This window comes from Pelodiscus sinensis, chromosome 5, assembly GCF_049634645.1.
Source record: "Pelodiscus sinensis isolate JC-2024 chromosome 5, ASM4963464v1, whole genome shotgun sequence".
NCBI classification, from domain to species: domain Eukaryota; kingdom Metazoa; phylum Chordata; order Testudines; family Trionychidae; genus Pelodiscus; species Pelodiscus sinensis.
In genome coordinates, this window is record NC_134715.1 from 49,669,974 (window position 1) to 49,696,257 (window position 26,284).

At 39.4% G+C, this 26,284-nt stretch overlaps 1 long non-coding RNA gene across 3 annotated transcripts in view; it reads right to left on the reverse strand.

Annotated features, from left to right (window-relative positions):
• Window positions 1–26,284, reverse strand: part of LOC102455721 (uncharacterized) — a 110,992-nt gene that overhangs the window by 3,451 nt on the left and 81,257 nt on the right. The window lies entirely within an intron of this gene.

Consider the following 26,284-nt stretch of genomic DNA (forward strand, 5'->3'; position numbering starts at 1 on the left):
AAAAAGCTACATTTTAATTACTTTCACTTTCGGAAGCTCTGCTTTCGAAAGTGCCATCAGAAGATATGCAAATTCCCACAGAATTCTTTCAACCATTCCCTGTAGTCTAGATGAGCCCCAAGAAGATTTTATTAGCCACATGAAAAGCAAGTTTATTGATAGTTATCAATAAACTTGCTTTTCATGTGGCTGGCTATCAATTATTCCTTGTAGTGAGCTGGTCAAAACATCATTGAAACTGATGGGTGTAAATGCGATGAAGTTACCTCTAAGAATCATTTGGGGTTCTTATGAAATAACTTCAGTCTTCAGTCCGAAGACCAGGTTATATATCTGCCCAAAACAAGAGTACAGATGATTTGCCTTGTCAATTAGAGTTATGTGGGTGGAAATTTTCCACTAGGTATTGCTTTGTGAGCACATTTAGGTTAGCATGCGAGAGAAAGGTATGGCAGAAGCAGCCAGAAGATCAAATTGATAGTAACAGTAATGTCATAAGGAGAGAATGCTTTTTGGCAGAGTACTAGATAGAAAGGTATGTATGGTACAGCAAACAAATAAACTGTCTCCTGATGTTTGATTCCTACTGTGTTCAGGGAAACACGATGGTATGTATGATCTTTGTTAAAAGAAAATACCTGGCTCTATCATCAACTTCTCCTGCTACTGAAAACCACCTACGGGGCCACAAAATTTGAATTACCACTCAAGTCAAAAGGAATGATATTTTAAAACCGATCTAATGACACTGATATCATACATTTTACAATATTTTTCAGACTGCTCCTACTACTGATTTTCTATATTCACATGTGATACCTAAGGAAAAAATCTGATCAAGGACAAAATGATGTGTTCAATATCAAACCACAGTATTTACCACATCCTCATTTAAATGAAACAAAATATCTGTATGCTATATGAAATAGTTGTTAATTTTTTTACTCCCCAAAAGTATCAGATTTGCCACCATCCCTGTGATAGAACATGAGTTCTGGATTCATTTAAATTGGTAGGAAATCCCATACCCAAGCATACTTGCAAAGATGCCTGAGATCAAATAGCTCTATTCTTACATATAGGATCACAAGGAAGCTTTAAAAATCAGATCCTAAATTCAGAAATATTATTTGCGGATAAAAGCATCACTTGGTAAACTCAGAGGATTTGAAAGTTTGTTTAGAAGCACACAAATGCAAAGTAATAAAATTAGGCACAAAGAATGGGGGACATACCTACCAAAGAGAGGACAGTACACTAGAAAGCAAAGACTGAAAAGCCTCTAAAGGGGTTCCACTCAGTGCAAGTGCACCTCATACTGGCTAGGTCTGTGCATGAGCTCTCACCCCATCTAGGTCCCCTTTCTGTCCTTTACTTGCACTGTATCCTCTTTCCCTACCTGCATCCAAGCCACCATGTAGTTCGCCTTCAATTCTGGGGTAATGAAGTCCCACCAGACATGTTGTCCAAGTGCTGTCTCATTCTTTTGCTCAAAGTCATCACATCCTGTATCATTTCCCTGAGATTAGTAGGGAAACCAAGGACCACCCACTAGTCCATGTTACAACTCAGAGACCCAATAATCAGTAATCCAAGTCTGCTCAGCCTCAAACACTGTTGCTATTTTCCTGGACTACTTCTATCCCAAAGAGTTCTCCATTCCCTGAGATGACTACACCTTTTTCAGCCTCTTGCTGGATTCCCCTGTCCAAGGCAGGATTCCAGACCTTCCTCTAATTCTCAGTCTCCTGGTTGTCTGACCAACTCCATTTCTCTCTTGGTAGTGACTATCAACCTCCTTCCTACTCTCACTTCCTATTTTATAATCCTAGCCCATCTCTTCCTACAGCTGTGCTTCATCAGACATTAGGCCCTATCAATCTGTTTCCCCTCCAGGTACAGCACATAAGTTAATTGTCCCATTCTAGCCCACATTAGCCTGCTCAGGTTTTTTGTGGAGGTACCCATCACAGAAAAATAACGAAAGAGCAATTCAGCAAACTCCCAGTGCACTGTATGCTAAAAGATGATAATTTTCTCCTATTAGTATATAGAAGTATGAGTAAGAATTCTGAAGGGATTCTGCTTTTCAATATATTAGAATACTACATCCTGTTGGTGTCTACATTTTTTTTAAATTGAAAAGTTTGAAAGGTTACAGAAGAGAGCCACAAAAATTGAGGGCTGCAGAAAATGCCTTACAGTATGAGAAAAGATTAGCTCAAACTGTTTGTTATGAAAAACAATTCACCTGATCACAGTGCATAAGTGCCTTCAGAAAAAGAAAACAACAAGCTTCTATAATGAGGTAACTGGCTCTGTGGATATGGGGAAGTCAATGGATGTGATATACCTTGACATTAGCAAGGCTTTTGATACGGTCTCCCACAATATTCTTGCCAGCAAGTTAAGGGAATGTGGAGCGGATAAGTGGATGGTAAGATGGATAGAAAGCTGGCTGGAAGGTTAGGCCCAGAGGGTAGTGATCAATGGCTCGATGTCAGAACGGAGATCAGTTTCTAGCGGAGTGCCCCAAAATTTGGTTCTGGGACCGGTTTTGTTCAACATCTTTATTAATGACCTGGATGAGGGGATGAATTGCACCCTCAGAAAGTTTATGGATGACAGTAAGCTAGGGGGAGAGGTAGATATGCTGGAGGGCAGGGATAGAGTTCAGAGTGAGTTAGACAAATTGGAGGATTGAGCCACAAGAAATCAGATGAGGTTCAACAAGGACAAGTGTAGAGTCCTGACCTTGGGACAGAAGAATCCCAAGCATTGTTACAAGCTGGTGACCGAATGGCTAAGTAGCAGTTCTGTAGAAGAGGACCTGGGGATTACAGGGGATGAGAACATGAATCTGTGTGCCCTTGTAGCCAAGAAAGCTAATGGTATATTAGGTTGCATGAAGAAGAGCATTGCCAGTCGATCCAGAGATGTGATTATTCCCCTTTACTCGGCTCTGGTAAGGCCACATCTGGAGTATTGTGTCTAGTTCTGGGCCCCCAATTACAATAAGGATGTGGATGCATTGGAGAGAGTCCAGTGGAGGTAAACCAAAATGATTAGGGGGCTGGAGCATATGACCTATGAGGAGAGGCTGAGGGACTTGGGTCTATTTAGTCTGCAGAAGAGAAGAATGAGGGGGGACTTGATAGCAGCCTTCACCTTCCTGAGGGGAGGTTTCAAAGAGGCTGGAGAAGGGCTGTTCACAGTAGTGACAGATGGCAGAATAAGGGCAATGGTCTCAAGTTGCGGTGGGAGAGGTCCAGGTTGGATATTAGGAAAAACTATTTCACTAGGAGGGTGGTGAAGCACTGGAATGGGTTACCTAGGGAAGCAGTGGAGTCTCCATCCCTAGAGGTGTTTAAGTCTCAACTTGACAAAGCCCTGGCTGAGATGATTTAATTGCGATTGGTCCTGCCTTGGGCAGGGGGCTGGACTTGATGGCCTTCTAAGATCTCTTCCAGCTCTATGGTTCTATGATTCCAAGGTACATTGAAAATCCAACTGAGAACAACAAACACTAATGGCTTGAAGATAAAACCAGACAAACATTAGAAAAAGGCACATTTATTTATTTTAACAGTTATGGTTAATAGTTGGAACAAACCAGTCAGGGGTGTGGTGGATTTTCCATCTCTTGATGCCTTCAGATTAAGACTGGATGGCTTATTGGACAATATGTTATAGTCAAACAAGTCATTAGGCTTTATATCAGCGTAACAGGGTGAAATTCTATGGCATAAAAGATCAGACAAGATGATTAAATATATCCATAGATTGCCTTTCTTTTTAAAAGGTCCCCAAATATCAGAAATTCTCTCTAAGCAGCTAAAAACATGATCTGAAGTGACAATACAGAGCCAATCTCCTTCCAGAACCAGAAATAAAGAATGCAATCCCATTTTGATTATGTACATATACATTTATACATTTAAACCTCAAGTTTCAAAGGCAGTAAGAAAGCATTTAAGTAGAAGATTCAATCGAGCTGAACGTCCATAGAATACATCACACAAATTACCAACAAAATATTTTTTTCTTAATCAGACTTTTTTTTTTTTTTAAAAGGACCTGAGACCCTGAGTCAGACTCAACTAAGTACCATACTGATTAGCAGAAGTATGAGAGCAGTGGTCCCCAACCAGTAGATCAGGATCTACGAGTAGATCCTGTAGCCTCTTACAGGTGAGCCTGACTGATTTGACAGGAAGGCTACCAAGTTCCAGCAGTTCAACTGCCCCCCACTGCCCTTCAGGAGCATTCTACTTGCTGTTTAAGATGGGAAAGATAGAGGAGGGGGAGCACAGATGTCAGGATGTCTCCCACCCTCTACCCTTGTATCCCATCTCCACAGAGTGAGCAGGGCAGGGCCTTGGAGAAGGGTTGGGGAAGGAGGAAGGACCTCAGAGAAGAGGTGGGGTAAAGGTGTGTGTGTTTGAGGTAGATCCTGGATGGCACTTAAATTCAAAAAAGCAATATTGTGCTTAAGAAGGCTGGAGACCAATGTACTAGAAGATTCCTTCTCAGCTGAATTATTGCAAATGGAACTCTCCTCTTATCCCCCTGACACTAGTTTGCTTCATGATTCACTCATCTGAGGCCAGATTCAGCTAACCTGACTGGAGTTGAATAATATATTCCCACACAAGTTGTGAGTGGGATTTCAATAGGATTGCTCCTTGAATAATCTACAACTTAATGTATGGGTGTCAAAATGAGGCCCTTTGACAGTTAAAAGAAGCACTCTAGAAATAGAATTGTGCCACATTTTAGAGTCATATTTTTGATTAAACGTGTTTTCCGACAGACATTAATGAAGCTAAAAATCAGACTGTGAATCACAAGAGTTACTATGTGGCAGCCATAAGAGAGGCACTTATGTATGTTAGTATTAAAGGGAACTGATATTAGCAAACAGAGTCATACATAATGGCTGAGGTTTTTTCCAGGTTATGGTGAATCTTAAACCAGGAGAGCAGTCACAGAAGGCCCAATCTTCACAGATGTGTATGGATGCACACAGAGAAAGATGTCTATTTTTGAAGATTTATAAGCACACACAGGTAAACTGAAAGTTAAAATTTGTGCTGCCAAGAAACTTTAAAATGGGCTTCTACGGTAAAATCTCGAGTATAATGCACACATATGTATAGTGAGCACCCTGAGTTTAGACTCTTAAAATCATGAAAAAGCCCAACTCCTATGTATAATGCGCACCCATTGTACAGGAGAATGGGAAGGAAGGAACGGGAAGGAAACCTGCCCCCCCCACCCAGCTGCCTGCGCACCAAGCTTGTGCTTGCCAGAGGGGGCCCCCTTCCCACCCAGGTCCTTGCCTGCTCTTCTCCCCCAACCCCTCAAGCACGTGCCTGCTGAGAGTGAGTTTAAAACTTTAAAAAAATAACTCCTGGAGATAATGCGCACCCCGTCTGATGCTAAAAAAACGGGAAAGAAGTACGCATTATACTCGAGATTTTACAGTATTTGTCTTCTAACTTTCAACCTAACTTGATCTGAGATTGTGATAAGGGTAAAAAAAACCTTAGTATTTAATTACCAAACTTATTACTAAGGTGGGATTTTTCAACAATGTTTCTGGGCAAAAGGAAAAAAAACATTTCCACATGTCAATTTCACTTAATTGTTTTAATCAAAAAATGGCCAACAGCTTTGGAAAAAATGAAACATTTTCATTCATCGTTTTGGAAATGAAACATTTTGATTGTTCAATTAAAATTATTGTTCATCTTTTTGCCATCAAATTAAGCATTTCAAAAGTTTGAAAGTGAATAAAATCAAAACAAAACAATTTGTTCTACTTTTGTATTCATTTGTATTCTCCAATAATAAAATGCTTTTTCGGTTAGACGGAACATTTTCTGATCAAAAATTTAGACTAGCCAGTGAACCACAAAGTCAATTATTCAGCAACCTATTAATAACAGGCATATTATTCAATTACGTCACTTAGTGAATTGCTATGTGCCAGAAATGACTGGACTGAATGTTATCCACTGAATCTGAACATCTGAGATTTTTATTTGGGGACTCCTCTTCCCCTTTTAACAGTGCACTTTTTTGTAGCAATGGCTAGAAGAGCCAGTGGGGGTGATCTCCATCTATGCTTTCTGACTTGTCCCTGCCAGTCCTGGGACTAAATCTTATACAAGTCTTGGCGATCCCCCTCCCACACACTTCTAAAATTAAGTACTGCAAATCTGTAAGGTGACTATGTCCATAGCCCAGACTATTTGCACAAATTCATTCTCCAGCGTGAACCCATTTTTCACATATGTTACCCAGACATTCCATATGAAAGTCCCATGTTTTCATATTACCTATTTATATTTTGAGTTAAGTGTTCATATGTAGATTTGAACCTTGGCAAATTTTTGAAAGTGTTGCCCCAAAAGTCCTTTAGTGTTATCCCCCTCATCACTTTAGGGATTTTATATACAATGAGCAGGTGCTCTTGGTCGGGTTTGGTGTTTGACCTCCCGAGGTTCCAGAGGGGACGCCCACCTCATATTCGTCTTTCCGAGGAATTGAGAGACCGGCCCTGGCCTGACACGCTGGAGTCGAGAGGCACAGAAGGGGGTAAAAACTGTTCCTGGATGTGGTCCTTTGTTTAAGTATATATACATAGTGTTAGAGCTCTTTAAAAATTAAGCTGTCATTTGGTACCATTATTTCTATTTTCTATCTTTACCTTTTTCCTGTAACCATTTTAAGATCTATATTTTGCTAATAATTATGAAATAGAGCAATAGCCATTGTAACCATATGCTTTTATAAGTCTTTTAATAAACCTGTAACTGTTTAAGTTTTAACCTGACTCCTTCAGTTGCTGTAATAGAACCAAGCACAATTTAAAAGAACTTCAGCTGGACATAGGGAGAGCTTGGGCGTTTGGATCTGTGTCACTCCCAGGTGACAAGATCCGTTGGGGCACCTTTCCAGCCTTTCCCAGCCTTCCCACTTCGAAGGAACTTTGTTTTCTAGCAGTTAAAATCTAAGGTGTAATAAGCTCTTCCTACACACTGGGGCATCTGTTAGCCTGTTTGGCTACCCTCTGCGACGGGACCTCGGTCCTAGCAGTAAAGTCACGGACGTTAAACACTCAGGGCTCCTTTCAGCCTTCTGGGCTGCCCGCTGCGACGAGACTTCGTGTCTTAGCAGTTGAAGACTTAGGAGACATACCCACACACACTGCCCTGACCATCAGCTGACAAAACCCTAGCTCAGTATTTCAGTGTGACTTACCCAGGCATATGCTTATGTGTTGTGCTGAACTGGGGCTTGAATGACTAATAGTTTAAAAAACAATAGGGCTGAATGTTCATGAATATTCAAACAAATAATTATTTATCATAAAAGTGGACAAACTTTCAAGATTTACCTATGTTTTTGTAAACACTAAATATTCTGAAACAATATGACCCCGTAAAGAGTGAACCAAACTTAACCCTGCTTTTTAAAAAGTACAGGCAGTCCCCGAGTTACGCGGATCTGACTTGCATCGGATCCGCAGATACTAACGGGGATTTTCTTGCCCCGGACGACTGGAGTGGCGGGACGCCTGGTCCCGCCGCCCGACTCCTCCGGGGCGAGAAAAGCTGCTCCCCGTCTCCCTGGTCTGCTGCAGGAGCCAGCAGACCAGGGAGACGGGAGCAAAGCGGCGCAGGACCCGGGGCCGGACCCGGGGTGCTTCCAGATCAGCTGGAAACGCCCCAGGTTCCACCCCAGGGTCCTGCGCCGCTTTGCTCAGCGTCTCTCTGGTCTGCTGGGGGGACGCAGCTAGTGCCCCCCTCAGGAGACCAGGGAGATGTGGAGCAAAGCCCAGGGCCGGTGGTAGAGCAGGTGGGGCGCTGCCGGTTGGTCCCGCAGCACCACTCCTTGGCGCTACTGGACCAACCCGGCAGCACCCCAGCTGCTCTGCCCCAGGAGTCCTGATTCAGCCGCTGCTGGTCAGTTTCAGCAGTGGCTGAATCAGGACGCCTGGGGCAGAGCAGCTGGGGTGCTGCTGGGTTGGTCCAGTAGCACCGAGGAGTGGCCGCGCTACTGGACCAACCCAGCAGCACCCGAGCTGCTCTGCCCCAGGTGTCCCCAAGTTAGCCGCTGCTGAAACTGACCAGCGGCTGACTACAGGAAGCCCGAGGCAGAGTTGCTCTGCCCCGGGCTTCCTGGAATCAGCTGCTGATCAGTTTCAGCAGCAGCTGACTTGGGGACGCCTGGGGTTCTTAAGTTGAATCTGTATGTAAGTCAGAACTGGTGTCCAGATTCAGCTGGATGCCAATTCCGACTTACATACAGATTCAACTTAAGATCAACTTAAGAACAAACCTACAGTCCCTATATCGTACGTAACCCGGGGACTGCCTGTACACACAAGTCAATGTTTATTATTATCCATGTACATTCAATCTTAATTGGTTCAGAAGCCACTGCCTCGTCTCCTTGATCTCATATTGCAGCAAGTTTTTTAAAAAAATGTTAGCATTTTCTAACAATGTATTCATTACTCAACATTTAAACATTTACAAGTAGTTTTGAACATATTTAATGCTACCTCATCAGTTGAATGGTTTCCTATAGTAAGAATAAGAAAATCATGGCAATGTTATCTACTTGCAGTGTCAAAATTGTTTGTCCAAGTTGGGCTCTAACCCATGAAAGCTTATGCCCGAATGAATGTGTTAATCTTTAAATGTCACATGACTCCTCGTTTTTGCTGAAACAGACTAAACATGGCTACCCACTGAAACTGTATTTTGACTTCAAGTTTTGTTCATGTTTTGGTGAACATCAACGTTTATAGTTGAACGTAAAAATTGACTTTGGCTTTACCTCAGTCAATGTTTACTTCTCCATTCAATAAATATTGATGCTTGCCTCTAGAAAAGTCAATGTTCTGTTAAGGTACATTACCTGAATAACATTTTAGGGATTTCTAATCAAACCCAGTTCGGAGAATCATAGATAGGTGAAAAAAGCCACATGGGCCATTCTGTTAAACCTCTGACATTAGCAGAATTGATGCTACATCACTAAGTACCATCTTGCCCAATCTCTTCTTTAATCATTTCAGTGATGGCTTCTCAAGGAACTCCTTCGGTAACATGTTCCATTCCCTAAGTGCTTGCTGTTAAGTGATTTATCCTATACCCAGCTATTGCTCTTTGCCCTAATAACTACGTACAATTCCTTAACTGAAATGTGTTATTTCCATGGTACTTTCAATTACAAATCTTGCCTTCTGCTAGTTTTCTCTTTATTTCTTAGTTCTTCTTCCTTGCTTCCTTTTATTAGACCACAACTTTCCAAGGGAACCAAGGGAGTTAGGCACCCAAATTACATCATATTTCAATTAAAAATGCCAAAAAATATTCCCACTGTGGTTATAGTAGCAGTTTTACCTGACAGTTGAAAAAAGTGATATCCAAATAAGAAAAGATTGGCAAATACTGAATTTTCATTATCTTCTACTGTTAACTATCTGGTACCAAGTCCCTTAAAAGTATTGTATTGCAGATAGATATACCCTTAACCTTGAGCTTCTATTTTTTACTGAAAGGAGATATTCCACATCTCTGCATCATGATTTGCTTCAAAAAGGTGATACTTGCTAACATTCAGATACAATTATTCTAATTCTGAGTGGGCAAGGCAAACTAGAACTTTGATCTAGCTCTAATCTTAAGATCTTACTAGTTGGATGAGACTAATGTATACATGAAGATCATACAGATTCATTATTTAAAGGTGTCTTAACATGTCAATTAGCAGGCCAAATCCTGAGATCTTTGCCAGAGGCAAAACTTCCATTTGAAGTAACTATTTAAAATGGCTTTACTATCAAACATTTTCTTTACAAAAAGTATAAAATATTGCTGATTATACTCTGCCATGTTCTTGTGTACTAGATATGAATGTACCAGACATGTTAGTTATAAGATCCACTTATGCTTTTCATTTCTGAAAAGTTCCAGGATGGAATTTAAGATTCACTATAAATTACCTCTTAGAATGTTTCAATGAAAAAATTCTGATTAAGTGAATTAGACAGTTTTAGGTCATGCCCATTTTAGTCTTGGAAGTGAGTTCTTACCTTCAGAAGAATAAACAGTCACCTAGAGTCTTTCCTAGAGAGAAGACATTTCTCTAGCGTCAGTAAGCCTCTCCATTCTCCATCCTTCTTCCTCTGCCCAGAGTAAACATGGGACTGGTATGGCCTCTACAACGTGGAACAAGCACTTACTGTAAGAACTCAGTGGTTAATAGTGACTGAGCTAATTGGCTCCAGTGAGTTCTACTCTCCCCACCATCTGTGTGTCTTTAAGCAGCTGTAGGCACACAACAGCCTGTTAAAAGCTACCCAGCATATATCAGAGTGAGTTTCTAGGCTTGCTCTGGATCTAACCCACTGAACATATTTTTCCAATCATACAAGATTGGTATGGCAGCTGATAGCTTTTATCTCCTTCCATACTGCTTCCTGGATGCGTAGCAGACGGGAATAAGGAGGAGAAAATGCATCTCCCCTTTGGAAGAATGAGGAGGAGAGGAGAATAAACGTTAAATATTGTCACATCTTATGTCTGCTGTCAAGTGAGGGCAATAGTCTTCAAGTGGCCAACAGCTGGACGTAAATCTGAACCGAAGACCTGGATGTGACAGCTGAACTCTTATCAGTGAGGCAAATGGAAATCAAACCTTTGAAGATTTAAGTTACCCCTCATCTGTACCCTCACATGGATGTCAGCCATAAGGCAAATTGTGAATCAAGTAGAAAGGTTTTAGGGAGCAGAGGGCTCCCACCATTAAATATTCAGTGTTGCCAGGTTTCAGGCTGTGCATTCATGTGTCTACATAGCCATTCTCTCACAAGTCCTGGTTGGATTATATCTAGTTTCTCAGTGACTCTCTCTACAACAATAAGCATCAATTGCTATCTTTTGCTTCAATTCCACATGCTCTGCTTTTCATATTAGTAATTTCTTTCTCTAACTGCCTACTCAGGTAGATGCAAAGCATTATTCTGTCAACATATTTTTCCCCCTTTGACATTTAATTTAATCTAACCTATTATCTGTGTCACATTAATGATGCTGCTCATATGTACAGCACTTACTCTGAAGGGACTCAATCTTTTATATTCTTGTTAACTCACCATTATAAACTGAAACAAATGAAGTCCTCATGCCTTCTACACTTTTTCATCTCATTGATTCACTGAACATTTCCCTTAATCGTTTTGAGTGAGATTTTGACTTCAGTGGATTCAATAGGAAATTTTGGCATTCGATGGTGCCAGGTTTTCACCCTTTGCTATTTGAAAAATGTCTTCACACTGTATAATATCTTACTTTTCCTAATGGCAGAAGTGCAGTTGATTTGCCATTAATATTTCCATGGTGCCATACCATAACTTTATAAGTCTAAAAAGAAATCACTAAATATGTTTAACAGTTTACACTAGATACACAAGATTATCATAAACAAGTTCTGTTATATTTATTAAAGTTTTGTTCTTGCAAAAAGGTAAGAGTGAAAAAAGAAATATTCATAAGGAAGAGTCATACACTTTATAAATTATGCTTCAAGCTTGATTTTAATTAGTTTACTTAAGAAACTCGAGGAGGGAATGTGCCCATTTTCCAGCACCATACTTTATTAGAATCAAAGATAAGGGAGTGGGGCAACCACTGAGAATTAAATATTTTTCTAGAACAAGGCGTGTGGTTGGGTTTTTTTGTTTTTAAAATGCATTTCAAAGGAGCAGAGAAACAGAATAATCCCCTTTTCATGAGGGACAGTCTTTTAGGAAATCAGATGGAGTGATATAGTCAACTAAATAGCTTCCTGAGGGCTAGCAAGTGAAGTTGGCTTATGCTGATAGTGAACTAAAGTACTTATCAGTCAATGGCACTGCAGTGACCTGGTGACCTTATAATCCAGTTTCTGGAAGGCAGATGTCTTTAAACAGCCACTACTGCCATTGACAATACTATATTTAGTATTCATGCAATTTCAGCAACAATGCCCAGGCTGATTGGGAAATGGGAACAAAAATGCATAGCTACAAATGATCTTACCAGAATGATGAATATTGGGAAGCTATGTAAAAGAACTCATATTGGCATTGTCTGCACTATATGTGGGTCTGTGAATAAAGGACGTCAATTTCCCAGAGCTGTCAATCCAGAAGAGTGAAACCTTTCACAGTCAACCTTTTACCTAATCTTTCACCTTTCAACCTTTCACAAATGCTAAATTCACTTTAAGTACCTTATGAATGAAAATTATCATCCATTTAAATAAGCAGAAGCTGCCAATTACATTTATAAAGTATGGACTTCCCCCCTCCCCAATGTGCCCCTGTTATGCAAAACAACATTGTAGGTTGCATACAATACCAACATGTTGATAATTTTAATTTGGGTGTATTTCTCCACATAAATTAAATTAATAAAGTCTGAACAAATGGATTTATTTAGTCATTTCTAAATTGCATTTTGCTCTATTCAAGGTTTTTTAATATTCAAAAACAAATAAACATGCAATACAAATGGGTAGATGAGATTTCTCTACACAAAAAGATGCTGTGATTTATTTTCATATAGCTGCAAAGTTCCTGGAGAAACATAGTTAAATATAAATTAGAAAAAATGAATCCAGTTTATTCTACATTTGTATGCACATATTTTCCTATCTTTGCAAATATATGTTTGTTGGTTAGTAGGTTTTTTTATAGTATGGATAAAGACATTCCAAACTGGGCAACTTTTACAATATAGGTTTTTATTAAACTGCAGTATCTGAGAAACATTCAGTCTTTAATGAGTTTATCTTTCCTAGTGACATGGGAAATAGTTATTCCATTTTATAGATAGGTAGACAAAAAAAGATTAAAGGCTAGATCCATAAAAGCAATTCAGAGTTCAGTGCTTAACTTTTGCTGCCCTGCTCCTCAGTGGAATGCAGTGACCCATTTTAGACACACCCAGGCTCCTTATTGAATGCACAAGGAGAATGAAGTACACAAGAATGGAAGCCTGCAAGCAGAGCAGGGAACTGCCTAAAATTACCTAGTAGGAAATGTTCATGAGAAAAGTATGGCCTAAGCCCTGTCCTTCACAGGGAGTTGGGCCCCAGAGTCCGAACTGAAGGGAAGCACCTGTCTTCACTTGAGATGCAAGGCAGTGAACCTGTCCAGGAACTAGGTCTAGTCTTTCTTTCCAAAAAATTATTAAGAGCAGGGATTTGAAACCAAGCCCTTCCCTGGTCAGCCCTACCCATGAGATATTCTGAGTCGGAGAGTTCTCAGTTTCTCCAGCTGAAGCTTTTCTACTTTGTATAACTATTTAAATATTCATTGGAGCAGGGACAGGAATCTGAGTCTCCAAAAGGTGAATGCATTAAAATCTCATTCAAACTCTCTCTGTGCATGTCTGGCTTAACAAACGTACTAACCTGAAATAGGAAAAGAAAAATAACTGGCTATTAATGACTTTTTTTTTTAAGGATAGGTGCAGTAGATCATTACAAATTTATGGAATCACTATCTGTGGGTTTTTTCCATCCCTCCCCCCCCATTGCACCCCATCCCCAGTCTCATGGGAGCCTGTTGCAAGATAGCAGGAATGACTAGGGCCCTGTTACCCCACACTCACTGATCCCATAGCCATATTTGTGTATATCATCATGATACATGCCTCTACTCAGTGGAGCCTGTTCTATGCCATTCATGGCTTCCACCCTTGCTTCCAACTAAAAAGCCGTGATGCCTGAGTCCCTTGGTCATCCACCTGCCACACAGAGACAAGTTCATAGAATATCTAAAAGGGACTAAATAGTTCCACAAGCTGAAGGTAAGACCAAGAAGCCAGATTATGATGGACAAGGTTTGAGTGTCCATTTGAAACCTTCAGTTTCCCCAGGTTACAGTCAAGTTAGGTCACCAGTGACAGTCAGGCTTTGTCTGCCTGTATCAATAACATGTTTCTCCTGGGACTCTATCTGGGTCTATCCACCCTTTGCCAGCATGGTCCAGGGAAAAGAGGAAGACATCCTTCCCCAGTTTGGGAAAACTGTCACTACTTGGAGAAGAAGGAATGATATGGTCCTGATAATGGGAACAGATAGAAAATGTTCAGTCACCCTAAATGGAAGGAGCAATCCACTAAGCTCATCCTGAAAAAAGCAGAGTTCAGGCACCCCAGGGAGATGCCCTTAATCCTGACAATGTCCCTTATGAAGGACATGCAGCTGCACCTGCTCAGTCTTCTGAAAGCCTAGGAACACAGCTGTATCACAGCACTGCTTCCTGATTGGCCTGGGAAGTAAGCAATCACTATTCTTGATCTCTGGTGATAACTGCAACCTCGCATGTGCTTGTAATTGTTTCTACTCTAGCCCCAGCTCTCATCTTGTCTTGTTTCAGCCTATCCTGCCTAGTCTGTTCCAGCACTGCTCAGTCTCCAACTCCAGCTCCAGCTCTTCCCCTTCATGCTAGGAACTTGCCTCTGACTACCTTGCTCCAAACACTAGGCCTGTCTAACTTTGCTCCAACAGCTAGGCCTCACTGGCCTCATTTCAGTTTGACACACACCATACAACAATTCTCAAAAGTATAATGGAAGTTTAAAGCTGTTGAAATGTATTTTAACTGTATCATCCTGAAATTAAAAAAAATCTCAGTGGATAGGTATAGATTCACTTTTTTGTAACATGATGATAGTGATCCATTAAAAACATTTCATAATTTTTCTCCTTTAATAAAGGTTATTGTCTGATACAGCTAAAAATACACAGCTAAACTAATTTAAGACAATTTGATAGGTTTATCTACCACCTTTGAAATCTTTGCAGATGAATATAGCTGTAAGAGTAATGCTATTGCTGTTTTAGTAGATTGTATTCCTTTCATTGTATTGTAGTTCATTAATTTTTAGGAGCTGCTATCACTGTTTGCAGTAGTATCCAAAGATAGCTATTACCTACTTTGATGGCAAAATAAAGCAATTCCAACACGACAATGTGTGTTCTACAAAAACAAACTATTGAAAAATATTGTTACTATTATCCCTAACACTTATTTAATAATTTCCCAAAATATAAAATATATGCTAAAGAACCCATAAAATAAATATTTGCAGACTGAGTTGCTGAAAAGTAATCTGTCCATTGCCCAATTCCCAGTTAATGATGCTGTGATTGCTAGTAGAGATTGCTCATATTGTTTTAAATCAATTTTTATTTGCAGGACAATAATCAAAAATATTTACCAGCAACCATGTATTTAAACTTTGACCAGGTCTATAATACACTAAAAGGTCAGTTTAATGTATGCAACCTCAGATACATAAATAATGTAGCTGGAGTCAACATATCTTAAGCCACGGTTGGTGCCGTCTCCACAACGGGACATTGACAGGAGAAATGCTCCCGTCGACATCCCTTACGCCTTGTAACAGCAAGGAGTACGGGCATCAAAGGGTGCGCCCTGAGCATTCGATTTAGTGGGTCTTTGCAAAACACACTAAATTGAATGCCAGAAGATTGACCCCTGCAGCATCAGTCTTCCCACAAGTCTAAATGTAGCCTGTGTGTGTGTTTATAACGCCTTAAATAAATAGAAAATATTATGTCTGTTCCCAAACTTATACTAATATGCCACACTGTTTCCCTATGATATTCAGAAAAACCTCTCTGTATGGTATTAGTGTCTGGGTACTAATCAGATTGTTTTCCTATTTAGACGTCTACAAAAGCCCTCATCAGTCCTCTTGAGACAGTATTTGGGAAGTGGGACTTTTTCCCTGCTCTTGTTCCCACTCAGTTGCCTTTTTCCATTTCTTGCTCTCTCTCCTGGGATGTCAAAGTACTGTAATATGTGTTTTCTACAATTATACCAGCTAGAAACTCTCCAGGTTTCCAGGTTTAATTCCACTTATTGGACTATAACACTATATGATACTGTTTTTTTTTAAAAAAGCAAGCATTTTTACTTTTAAGGTCAGCACCACCATGAAATCAGTTTGACAGGCACTGAACTTGGTTACAGAGCATTGAAATAGCTGGAACCCCACAGAATTCTGCTTCTAAGTACTTAAATCTATGGAGATGGAGCCTTTTAAGTGCCAGTCTCTTTTTCTGTCAGCTTCTGTTTCTCAGTATCTTCTAGAGTACAGAGATAAGCCCTCAATATTAAAGACTTTTTAAAAACATATTGAAATGGTCTGATTTTTTTGCCATGATAAAAGCCTGGTCATTAACTACAAGAAAAATATCTCTTGCTGAATATCAGTTCTAACTAGTTAACATTTTTTCAGTGACCCAAACATGCATGAAAAATAGGTAATATTGTTTAACAGCTATTTCTCCCAAAGAACTTCAGCACTAAATCCCCTTCTTCCTTTTGTATCTCGCTAATACCCATCACCCACTCTTAAATTGATTGTTTTGAAGATGATCCATTAACTGATTTCACCAACTAGAAGAGTTAGAAATATTACTTCAGGTGTCAAATAGAAATTACATAACGTATCATGCAGTTCATAACTGTACAAATTAGACCTATTTATCATAGGCTTATAGATTCAGCCTTTGCACCAACATCATTTGTCCAGAAGTGTTCTGCTTTGAAATTCATTCATAAATGTAATCTGCAGATGAACTAAAAACACATCCAAGGTACTACCAAACTCATCATCCAGGTCTCAATTTCAGGCCATAGGAAAAACAACTTTGTAGATTTTATTAGGGATAGAACAGAGAAAAAAAAACTTTATTCAGCTGACTAATGACAAAGTACCACTTACAGACATAAAAAGGAGTTTATTCAGTCCTATCTAGTACAGGTATTTGCCAGAGCTGAAGAGAATATGAAATAATGAAAAATGTGGGATTCTTCATCTGAAAGATTCATGGGACACAGATGGGGGGAAAAAAAAAGAAATCACATTTATCTGCAGCTACTATATGGAGAGCCAGGTTGCCAGCATAAATGGCCACACTGCAATATGATGCATTATGATAACCAAAGTACAAGACAATCATCATACTTTTACCAGTCATTCTGGCCTGAAATTAAACCTCCAACACATTCCATCTTTACTTTGCAAGTAATTTCATCAGCAGGCCAAATTCATGATAAATCTTGGTCACATGCCACCTGAGGCAGGATGCACATACACTAAGTAGCAGCAATTTCATCTGTGCTTATCCATAAATTCCTTCATCTCATTTTCACACACGTAGCTAGGTGGCTTGTTGCCACGATGTTATTTTCACCGCCTTCAAAACAGGGTGGATTGATTTAAATCCTTGATTCAAATCAAGTTACCAAAAAAGCTAAGACTGTGCTTAGAGTGCACTTAATGTTCAAGTAAACCCCATTGAACTCACTGACACGTCTGTTTTTTTTCAAGGAAAAAAGTATAGAATGGAAAAACTGAATTATGCTGAAGTAAAATAGGGAATAAACTTACGGCACCAGCATTCTGGTCTGTGGCCAGGATGTTCTAAAGTAAGGGGCACGTATAATGAATTATAAAATAAGTGTGACTGACAACCAGCAACTTTGGATTTCTCTTACTGCAGCTGTCTGTACTGCATACTTGAGTGATAGATTCTAAACCTAGATAGCTAATTAAACAAGCCATAAGGATTAGCTAAGCTAAACTCTTTTTTCTAGCAACATCTAACAGTGAACACCTTAGGAATTGACTTGTCAAATCCAACTTATAGTAGAAGGCATAGATAGTCTTAAAGAATGATGAATTGCAAAGCTACTAACCAGTTGATCCACTCAGCCATATATACACATCTTCTCCCAATAAACAGTTTCCCTTATGATGTTCCATGCTTGCAACTAGGCCCTGCATCATCGTCTTACACTGCTTACACTTCTCCCTTTTTACCCAGGGAGACGTAGGATGTTGAAGCTTATTTTTAGATGAGAAATGTAGTATTTTATTGATGATTAAAATTAAAAAAAAATATTAAATCTATGTTTATCCACTCTGCTTTAGAAAGTCTTTCACCTGATTGAGCTAGTTGTTATAATACAAGACTCTGTGTGTGAGTGAGTGAGAGAGATACAGTAAGTTGTTATACAAATATAAAACCTAATTGGATGCCAATTCAAGTCAATAAAAACATTCTCATTGACTAACAGAAATTGGACCAGGTTGTTATTGTGTTTAAATCAAGACTGAAAATTATAGTGACCCTTACCTAGGAGCTAGAATATGTTAAAAAAATAGTACCTTATAACATAGCAATTCTACTTTGATTCTACTTGCCATGTACATTTATTTTTTTCCACTTTAAAGGGATAGGCAGTAGCAGGGATGTTTAAGAACCTTCTTCCTCTGAAGCCCCACAATGCCCCCCAATCACAATTTTAGACCTGAATGTTCATTGACCTGCTCCTTCACATTATTAGGTACAACTAATGAGCCAAGGAGATCACAATGAATGCCTTCTTACAAGCTGGTGAACAGGTTCCTTTCACCTGTACATTGAGGCTCTTCATGGGGATACACACACACACACACACACACACACTATACAGGCAGTCCCCGGGTTACGTACAAGATAGGGACTGTAGGTTTGTTCTCAAGTTAAATTCGTACGTAAGTCGGAACTGGCGTCCAGATTCAGCCGCTGCCCCGGGCTTCCTGGAATCAGCCGCTGATCAGTTTCAACAGCAGCTGAATCTGGATGCTTGGAACAGAGCAGCTGGGGCGCTGCCGGGTAGGTCCCCGCAGTGCGGCACCTCAGCGCTGAGGGGACCAACCCAGCAGCACCCCAGCTGCTCTGCCCCAGGCGTCCTGATTCAGCCACTGCTGAAACTGATTCCAGGAAACCCGGGGCAGAGCAACTCGGCAGCGCTCCAGCTGCTCTACTACAGGCGTCCACAAGCAAAGCCTGGTCTGTGTGGGGGGGGGGAAGGGCGCGCAGCTAGTGCGCCCCCCCCCCCAGCAGACCAGGGAGACAGGGGCAGTGGGACCACCCAGACACGCCGCGGTCCCGCCGCCCGCATCCTCCGCAGCTTTGCTCCACGTCTTCCTGGTCTGCTGGGAGGGGGGCACCCCAGCAGACCAGGGAGACGGGGAGACACTTTTCTTGCCCCGGAGGACACGGGCGGTGGGACCACGGCGCATCTGGGCGAGCCCACCGCTCGCGTACTCCGGGTGAGAAAAGCCCCGTTCATAAGTACCAATCCGACATAAGTAACTCGGGGACTGCCTGTATACACAAAATTTTGCCAAAATGGTATAGCAGTAAATTTGCTAAGATTTTTACTTACCTGATATCCAGCCCTGAAATGCTATATATTAGGTGAGTGAACTTGACGTTCCAAATCTATATACAATATAAGTCAGTTATTTAAAGTGTGTCTGCAACCAGGATCTACCAATAGACAATCTCCGGGCAACCTAACAAGCATTGGTGGTCTATAGCAAGCTGTCTGGCTAGCTTCACTACTCAATTGGTAGGAATTCTGAAGACCAGCTCTAAAGCCCAGCAAGAGTTTAATTTCAGCAGCTTCTCAAAGCATTCTCACATGGCTATGGTACTTCTTGACTTACGTCCAGCTAACTCACAACAAGTAACCCATTTTTGGCCCTCTGCTCTAGCTCCTAAGTTCTGACTTCAGTTCTGACTCTTGGTGGCCTGGATTCCTGATCTCAGACTCCGGCTCTAACCGCTAGAACTGGCGCTAATCACTAGTACTGACAACCTACAGTCCAGTCTCTTGCCATATATACATTGAAATGTAGATAAATGCTTGAACACTTGTATTTTGATGCAGACATAAAACATTTGTTCTTTCGTTGAAGTGAAAAAATACCTTGACACGAGAAAATTTTCCTATTTTGAAACAAGTACAATTGTATAGACTGATGTGTCTAAACTTTCTGTACCTATTTTTCATCCAGTATTTCCTATGCATTCCTTCTGGTTTGTTTGAGAAAATGGCATTCAAAAGTGCGAATTTCTAACAGGTAGTGTTATGCTTCTTACATATATTTACTTTGTATCATGTCATCAGACAACAAGCTATGACCTAATCTAGCACTTCAGAAATACAATTTAGTCTCACCAAAAATAAATACTTGCAAGGGAATACTTTTGTTGCCTCCACAGCAAGAAATTTAAATTAGTTTTTATGCAATAGTTCAACAAAGCAAGAAACTGCAGAATATTCTAACCCACTCTTCCAAAATGTCACACTACCCTCTGTTATTCACAATGATAAAAAGCAAACCAGGAAATAAGATTTTCACTTTGTTTCAAAAGCAAGGCAAACAAATTGCACTAGTAATGAATATAAAAATTGTGATTTCGGGGGAATTCCACAGTTACTGAATGAGTACACTATTACCTGTTGTATACATTTTATGTAGTAATTTATATACAAATAAAGATATCATATTACAGGTTAGAAATCAAACTTAATAACAAAATCAATTCATATACACATTTGGCTTCCATTTATCATGAATATTTGAAATCATCAGCACTTCTGCAGTAATATATTTATATTTACATGAAGTTCCAATGTATATGATGTCATTTAACTTACTTCATATGGAAGTTTCTTCATCCTTGTTGGTCATTGTTACCTCAATTCACAAGACAAGTGCACCTGCTTCAAATAACTGCTAGAGAAGCTTACAATAACTTACATCCACAACACTAATTTGATGCTGTATTTGTGGCCTCCCATGCAGCTCATAAATAGAGTATATATTTGTATGGAGCATTATAGAATACACCACATCATTCCAGTCAGGGATACTCTCACTTCTAGATGACTCAAGCTGTGTTAATCAAAACTTATTATAACTTTAGAAGGTATATTCTGTATAACCAAATGTAATGTGGTCAGTCAGTAGAACAACTGCCATGTAGCTCCTCTGCAATATGATTATACAGTCTCAGAAAGAGCTTGCTATATTATATTAAGTGTTACCATTCAGGCTTTATGTTCATTCTGGTATATGACATTCAAAACACTCTAAAAGTCATCTGGGTACAGGTAATAGGATACATAGCTCTGACTGCCAAAGAGAAACTTTGACTCTGCTAATTATTTTCTTTCACTTACTAAAATGTAAATCAGGAGCCATGTGTCAGAGGTTTGGATAAAATAGTGAAATTGCTGCCATATTGCATCAAGATAATTGTTTCCAAATAATTTTTTTCCTGAAATTTGAGAGTTATGATATTACATTAAGGCATATGCACATCCCTGAATGGATCAGGATTGGCCAGAATGAAACAATTTGATTGACACATTAACAATAACTTTGTTATAATAACTGAAAATATTTCTCCTATCCTTACATTGTTTGCTTTAATAAATTACAATTTATAATCAAACTTGGGTAAAAGTAGATTAACATCAGTTCCAATGATCTACAAGTTAGCGTATTTTAGCTTATCACTATTCATGCTTTTCCGGTTTCCTAAATTGCATCTACATAAAAAATGTGAATATAGTTAACCAAAGTGAAAAAATCTCCCATTAGTTTAACTTTGGTCTATTTTTTTCCACTTTATTGTATTTATTAAACTTTATTGTTTAACTTGATTGTTGATAATAAATACTCCGTTTTCTTCCTTATAGTTTAAATTTAATTGTTTACTGACTGACAGATGTGCTATGTTCACTCAATACACTTTCCACAGCATTTTAATTGTTGACTTTTACTAGATTATATTTTTACATTTTCTTGCAACTTCAATATTCCCAAAGTCCTCTTGCACAAAGCATTTCAGAAGGTAATTACATTAGTCTGATCCTTGGCTAGTGGCTCCACAAAATTAAATTTTCAAGATTAATGGGTTTTATTTATTACTCAATACTTTGTGGTCACATTTTTGTCAATTTAAAGACTTTGGTGATTTTATTGAAAGACAGATTCCAGTAGACTGTTGCTTGATTTCATTATGTCTGCAAAGACTTAGACATAAGACTCTGACCATACATTCTATGGAAAACTAACTTTGTTCGTTTCCCAAACGTATGGCCACATAGGTCTATGACAAAATGAAACTATACATTTTAGCATGTATATCCCAATAACCAGGTAAAAATGCCAACTCCAGGATAATTCACAGGATCATTCTGATCCTATCCTAATCTATGAGCACAAAGAGTGAACATTTGCATCCTTTGTCCTCATCACATAAACCTAAATAGTCAGCCACAGGGAGGTTGACCGGGGTCAGGGAGGAAGAGCTTCTGCCCTTGATTGCTGTCTGAAGATTATGTTTATGCAAGGGAACTGGGTCTCTTGTGTAAAACATACAAAATTCTGTGACCAACAGCAGAGAAGGAGGTTAGTGGATAGGACACTGGTTTAAGAAATCTGGGTTTAATTCCCACAGCCCTGCCACTGGTTCTTCTGACACTTGGGGTAAAAAAATCACAATCTCTCAGTGCCTCAAAGAGGCTAATATTCTCTCACCATTTCTTCATTTTCTGATTAGATACACAACTGATGCTTCCTACCAGGATGAGAGAAAAGTGTTTTCAAAAGTTATCTATGAAATCTACACAATCACCTGACAAGGGCTTAAACAGTTGGGATCCACACGATATAAGGCAAAAACTCTACTTCTGGTTCTTAGCAATTGCATCCCTTACCTGAATCTGTGCTAAGGTTCTCACAGCTGGAAGTAATTCTGGTTCCAACTCCACAGACTTCCACTGAATTCAAAATATTGAACCAGCACATACAAACATTAAATAAGTTGATTTAGGAAAACATGTGTTAAAGGGGAGCATACAATAGACTGCTTAGAGGGACTGTTTTTACTACTAGATATAGTAACTTCTGGAGATCAATGAAGAATAATGGACATGAAAAGAAAAAGAAAGGAACGTGCTGTGAGAGCACTTACTGCTCGTCTCTTTGACTTACACTGTTTCCCCCCCTCCTAGAATTTATGATATTAAGTAGTTAAGGAGAGGGTCTGTAGCCAATCATTGTGATTAACTGACATCTTAGCTCTTATTGCACTGTGAATGCCTGGAAGGAGAGGCTTCTGGGGGGTTGTAAAACACATCATAAAACACTGTAAAACCAAACCATCTCTTTTTGTTATCTTTACATTTAATATCAATAGGTCTGAACACTAGGATTGGACTTACTTCACTTATAAGACTTGGAAATCTTGGGCATGAAAATCTCTCAAATTTGTACTCTCCCATTCTTACTGCAATTATAGTTTTCAGGAAAAATAAGACAATAAAAGCAAGAAATCTGAAAATAAAAGCTATTAGACAACTGACAATCGTATACATATTGGTGTGTTACAGATTCTCTAACAAACAACATTGCTTCAAGGGAAATATTGTGCTCTATTTTACTTAGAATAAATAATAAATTAAAACTGGAAGGTGACAGTTGTTAGCCATAGTATTTAAAGACTGGTTACTCAACACAGGTAAAACTAGTTTACATAGTATTTTTTTCTGAGCACAAGTCTTCTTAAATCTGTGTTCAGCATTAGACTTAGTGATCTGTATTTAATTAAGGCTGCATCCTTCTCCTGTGTCAAAACTGCTTCCAGCTCAGTTGTTAAGCAAAAGCATATTCAGTAGCTTTGTTCATTCAAAAGTCCATATTAGTTGTTCACATGTGGATTTTAATATAAGTAATTGTAACGAGAGTAGCACACAGAGGTTAGTTATATCATTAATCTTGTCATATACTCTGCATCAAAACTCATGAGTTATTGGACAATGAAATAGCATGCAGATCAAAGTGCCAGATTCAGTTTTACATGGGGAAGCAAATATAAAGATTCTACACCAGGTGATAGGTGTGAGTACTGAGAGACCGAGATATCCAATTTTTTTCCAATGATTTTGAAAGAGTATTTTACTGTAACATTTGGTGCATCAAATTTTGTATAACATTAAATACAATATATGATGTGAATATGAGATTAATGATAAAAAAATCAAGCATACAAAAACTAGAAAGTGACAGGTTTTTAGGTCTTGATCACAATGATAACTTGCCTGTGTTTTACATCATCTATTTAATAGCATACCATACATTTATCTATATCATCAGTAATATATTAAAGCAGGAAAGAGCAAATCTCATGGAGTGTGTGGTTTTTCAAATTACTATAAGAGTTTTGGATTTGCAAGGAATGAAGCATCAATAATATATGTAGTCTATTTAAGCAAAACCTGGCTGGGACAGACTTGGGCTTAGTTTCTCTGTGTAGCTTTAATAAAGATATTGCTCAGTCATATTAGTAAGAGGACAATATGATTCATAATTAAGGCTAAGTTACTCTTTAAATAATATGGTTATGATGTTTTGGGTCAGATAATTACTGTATAGTAGAGGGTATGTTAGAAATCAACTGATTTTTAATTAAATTACAATATTGTTTTGCTTCTCTTTTTTTATTCCTTCCACTAATCTTCATCGACTTCTTAAAGTAGCCCTGAGCTTATTTTTCTTGTTCACTGCTTTCTGCTTGAGAATTCAATACAGATACCAGGTGTTATTGTCCTCACATACGCTGTAATAGTATGAGAAATAAGTGTGGTTGGTTTTTAAGAAGACAAATAAGTAAAGAAATACGTAAAGAAATACAATAGAATGGCTGGCTGATGAAATGGGCATATCTAAAATTTCTTACTGTGGTGTTCTGTCCACTGATAGAAAACAGCAATCTCCATTCCAGGTTTCTGTGGTGAGGATAATTTTTAATCTATTCAGTTTTGACAAGATATACACACACAGCCATTACATTTTAATAGTCAGATTAACACACACTGCATTTCTAATAGAGAGTACGGTACAATACTCAACCAAAAAACTGAGTAAAAACTGGAAAAAGAATTTTATGAATGGACAATTGTGCAGAAAGCGGTCATTTGTCCTTTCAGCTTGTAAACAGGGTATTTGTGAGCAATGAGCATGAAGGCCATGTTGTACTACAACTTGACTTTTAATCTCCACTTTCTTTTAATATCTGTTTTCCCTATATCTCTATGTTCTAGCTCCATTGTATTTAATTCCATCCCTTTTAACACTTACTAATCTTTTTCCATTAGGTATCTTTGCATATTGCCATCCAAATCTTGACAGATGAAAGGAGACACAACAAAGTCCGTCCTTCAGTAATGCTTAGCAATAGTATGAGAAAAGATCTCAATGCGCAAGCAACAACTCTTCCCACAGTGGCTACAGATCCACTGTCAGGTGGAAATTGAAGCACGCTCTACTTTCTTGCTCACCTACAGGCTCCAGCCTGAGCTCTCTGGTGGCTCTGATGAAGGTTATTTAACATTTAAGTTCTGGTAAAATATAAAGACCACTTCTGCTAAGCACTGTTAAAATACACAAAGAACATGGTATTTTGACCAAGTACGACTGAGCCTCAACCTCAGGTAGACAGACTTGAGCTTGTAGGATTCATGCTAGTGCACTAAAATTAGGATTCTGAAGTTGTGGCTTCGGCTCTGCAGCCTTGGTGGAGGGAGAAAATGTGAAGCTTGTGTATGTACCCAGCCACCAAGAGCTATCTTATGCAAAGGCCAGGTAGAATGAAGTCCCACACAGTAGACCAGAGGAGTATATGGGAGAGGAGAGAAGGCATTATCTGGACTCTGCCCCATCTTTGCAACAACAGAGGAGCACTTACATGTGCTTGGAGAAAGTTACCATGCTCTCCCAGCTTGAGAGGGATCCCCCTCTTTTGGGTGACTCACTCCTACCACAATTTATTTTGGACAGTGCCCTAATTTAGTTCTTACAAGACATGTGCTTAAGTTACATGGCTTGCTGTATTAACACGTTCTTGTACAATCAGCCAGTCATAACTGAATTATACAGTCCTCTCCAGCAACCACTGGTATTACTGCCTATTACTCATCACTGCTATTATCCTTATTCAACTCCTATTGACTTCACTGGACATCTATACAATGACCATAGGATTAAGACTAAAGAAGTCATGTTTCCAAAATAAACATTTATACCCACAATCACCACCGTGGTTCAGCTCCCTTGGGACCCAACCGTAGGATGCCAGCCTCTCTGTTGGGCTTCTATACCTAGCTACCTGGATCCATTGCACTTGCCCCCCTGGCTGCAGTAGCACTGCAGATGGACTCTGCAGACCTCTCCCTCCCAGCCTCAACATCTGTGGCCCCACTGTCCTGTGGGACTCTGGAGACCCTGCCAGCTTCCTGGCCCACTGTGAGCTCTGCTGTTCTCTCCGC